This window comes from Trichechus manatus, unplaced genomic scaffold, assembly GCF_000243295.1.
Source record: "Trichechus manatus latirostris isolate Lorelei unplaced genomic scaffold, TriManLat1.0 scaffold00131, whole genome shotgun sequence".
Classification (NCBI taxonomy): Eukaryota; Metazoa; Chordata; class Mammalia; order Sirenia; family Trichechidae; genus Trichechus; species Trichechus manatus.
The window spans coordinates 3,997,610-4,001,369 of record NW_004444067.1 but is presented as its reverse complement, the minus strand read 5'-3'; the positions used below and the strand labels follow the sequence as shown (position 1 = coordinate 4,001,369).

Sequence of the window (3,760 nt, the reverse complement as noted above, 5' to 3'; positions counted from 1 at the left end):
ACATCTAGCACGAAACACACACACACGCACACACACACACACACACAAAGAAGGCAACAGAGGTTATGTAACTTCATTAAATTATGTTTATGGTTTTACTTGTCAGTATTTTATATTGCAAAATGGCCTTCTTAGAGTCCATTTATCAGTATTTGTCACTAATTAGTGCCTACAAATTACCTTCTGCATAAGTCATGTTGTTCTGGTTGTCTTGGTGTCTAATAAATCAGGGCTTTTGCTGCTCATGGACTCTCACCACTGTGGGTTTTTTGCTTGTATTCTTCCTGCTGATGAATCTCAAGATTCCACCTCTCGCCAAAGGTTTCCAACAACTGTGATTCTGTTTTTCTGAATGGGAAGGAGATGAAGAGCAGAATAGACACAATTGTGAACTTCACCCACCAGCACTTTACCTCCCAGTTAGAAGTCACCATCTGGGTGCCCAGACTCCCTCTGCAGATTGAGATCTCAGACACAGAGCTGAGCCAGATCAAGGGCTGGAGGATCCCAGTGGCTCCCAACAGAAGGTGAGGAACCAAGGATGGGAGTGGCTCCCAGAGAGAAGATTGTGGATTGGATGTTATGTGGGCCTAGGTCTTTGTGTAATGATGAAAAAACTGGTTCTCAGGGTCCAAGGCCCCAGGAAAGCAACATCCATGGTGGATAGCAGTGGTCTGGTCTTGGGGTTCAGGTGGATCTGACTCTGCTACTTACTAGCACTTCAACATAAGAAAATTGTTACGGGAATAATAGTAGTATCCACCTCATAGGGTAGTGCTGTGATTAAATAAAATAGATCATAAGAAGCACCTAACACAAGGCCTAACCTTTACGAGATGCTCAGTAGTTACTTATATGTCTTCTTCCCTTATTGTTCATCCTACATTATTCATTCTCAATCCCCCTGCTTGTGAATGTCATCCAGCATCCGTGGAGTGAAATGTAATGGTTAAGACTATGGACTTCAGAGTCAGAGGGCCTGGTGTCAACCCTGGCTCAGCCACGTCTACTGTATAACTTACAAATGAGAAAAATTGGAGGGAAAGAAGGAATAGCAGGAACCAAGCAAGTTCAAAACCCAGCAGAACAGATTACATTGGCTCGCAAGTCTTGAAAATAATCCTCTCTTCTCTAAGACGATTTGGGCAATGGCCCCACCCTCCAGACTCTGGTTGTTGGCCCTACCCTCTGGATTCTGGGCAGAGGTCCCTTGGGCCTGGGCTTCAGCTCCACCTTTCAGATCCTCTCAGATGGCAACTCTTCTCCCTCAGCTGTAGGCATCCCCATTCTCCTAGTCCATCTGAGTGGTGACCCCACACCCTAAGCCACTGCAGGCCTTGTTCTTCTGACCTTTGGGCATGGCAGCCTCACCCCCTCAGCTCTGGCTGGAGGCTAACCCTGGAACACCTTAACGGCAGCCCCATACTCCAGAACCTAGTTGGTGAAGATCTAACTCTTTGAAACCTAGGAGGCTGTGGCCCCACCGTTTGAGATCCGGGAGACTGTGGCCCTATCCTTTGAAACCAAGAAGACCCTGCTTCCTGTGCTCCTTCCAACAGTTCTGCTGATCTCCAGGCTGCTCCAGGGATGGTCCTTTTCTTTTCTTGGAGGACAACAGATGTAGTTCCCTTGGCCTGTTTCTTGCCTGTACAATTATAAGAGGCAGACAGCATTCTTTACTTTTGTTCTTTTCTCTGTCCCCTTCAGTCTAAGCTGATGGATTTTCTGCTGTGGTAGTTGGTTATATCCATCAGTCACAGACTTAATCTCTTTAACAAATGAGTGCATAGCCGCATCCTTGGTGAACACTCTAGGGCTCATGTCCTTAGTTTGTAGAACAGAATTTTCCAAATCTCATAAATACAGATCTTTTGTGCCAATGCCTTCAGTGCAGCTTGGACTTCTTTCTTCAGTACCATTGGTTCATGATCCTATGCTACCTCCTGAAATGGTTGAATGTCGACCAATTCTTTTTGGTATAGTGACTCTATTCTTTCCAACTTGTTTTTTATACTTCCTGTGTCATTCAATTTTTTGCCCGTAGAGTCCTTCAAAATTACAGCTCGAGGCTTGAATTTTTCCTTCAGTTCTTTCAGCTTGAGAAATGCTGTTGTTCTCTTTTGGTTTTCTAACTCCAGGTCTTTACACATTTCGTTTTAATACTGTACTTTATCTCCTCAAGCTGCCCTTTGAAATCTTCTGTTCAGCTCTTTTACTTCATCATTTTTTCCTTTCACTTTAGCTACTTTACACTCAAGAGCAAGTTTCGGAGTCTCTTCTGACATCCATTTTGGTCTTTTCTTTCTTTTCTGTCTTTTTAATGACCTTTTACTGTCTTCATGTATGATGTCCTTGATGTTATCCCACAACTCATCTGAACTTCGGCCAAATCTTCATCAAATCTATTCTTTAGATGGTCTCTAAATTCAGGTGGGATGTACTCAAGGTTGTACTTTGGCTCTCATGGACTTGTTTTAATTTTCATCATCTTCAACTTAAGCTTGCATATGAGCAAATGATGGTCTGTTCTGCCCCTTGCCTTGTTCTATGATGATATTGAGCTTCATCATCACTTTCCATAGATGTAGTCGATTTGATTCCTGTGTATTTCATCCAGCGATTTGCACTCATATAGTTGCTGTTTATGTTGTTGAAAAAAGGTATTTCCAATGAATGGGTCATTGATCTTGCAGAATTCTATCATGCAACCTTCAGCGTCATTTCTATTACCAAAGCTATATTTTCCAACTACTCATCCTTATTGTTTGTTTCCAACTTTCTCACATTCCAATCATCAGTGCATCTTGACTGCATGGTTGATCAATTTCAGACTGCAGAAGTTGGTAAAAATCTTCAGTTTCTTCATCTTTGGCATTAGTGGTCAGTGTGTAAATTTGAATAATAGTCTTATTAACTAACTGCTCTTCCTTGTAGAGATATGGATGTTATCTTATCACTGACAGCGTTGTATTTCAAGATGGATCTTGTAAATGTTATTTTTGGCAATGAATTCAACACAGTTCCTTTTCATTTTGTCATTCTCAACATAGCAGACCATATGATTGTATGATTCAAAATAGCCAATACCAGTCCATTTCAGCTCACTAATGCCAAGGATGTTGATCTTCAAGTGTTCCATTTCTTTTTGACAACTTCCAATTTTCCTTGATTCATACTGCATACATTCCACATTCTAGTTATTAATGGATGTTTGCAGTTGTTTCTTCTGGGTTACCAGATGTAATTAGAAATGACCTTCATGGCCATTCCTTGAGCAGAGAGATTTGTTTCTGAGCCCATAAGTGAAACAGATGACCACCTGTCTGTCAATTTTTCATACTGGTGGGACTTGTGTGTTGCTGTGATGCTGGAAGCTATGCCACCAGTATTTCAAACACCAGCAGGGTCACCCATGGTGAGCAGGTTTCAGTGGAGCTTCCAGGCTGAGACAGATGAAGAAACAAAGCCTGGCAAATCTACCTGTGAAAATTAGCCAATGAAAAACTTATAGCTCACAACAAAACATTGTCTGACTCCCTTGCTTTGGACATGTCATCAGGAGAGATCAGTTGCTGGAGGAGGACATCATGTTTGGTGAAGCAGAGGGCCAGCGAGGGTGAGGGAGACCCTTGGTATGATGGCTTTGGCACAGTAGCTGCAATGATGGACTCAAACATGCTGGCTATTGTGAGGATGGCAAGGACCAGGCAACGTTTCATTCTGTTGTACGTGGGATTGCCATGAGTTGGAGTAAACTCAA

General features: G+C 42.5%; 1 pseudogene; it reads left to right on the top strand.

Annotated features, from left to right (window-relative positions):
- Window positions 1-363: 363 nt before the first annotated feature.
- LOC101355037 (transmembrane protein 132B-like) overlaps window positions 364-3,760 on the top strand; it is a 10,574-nt pseudogene continuing 7,177 nt past the window's right edge.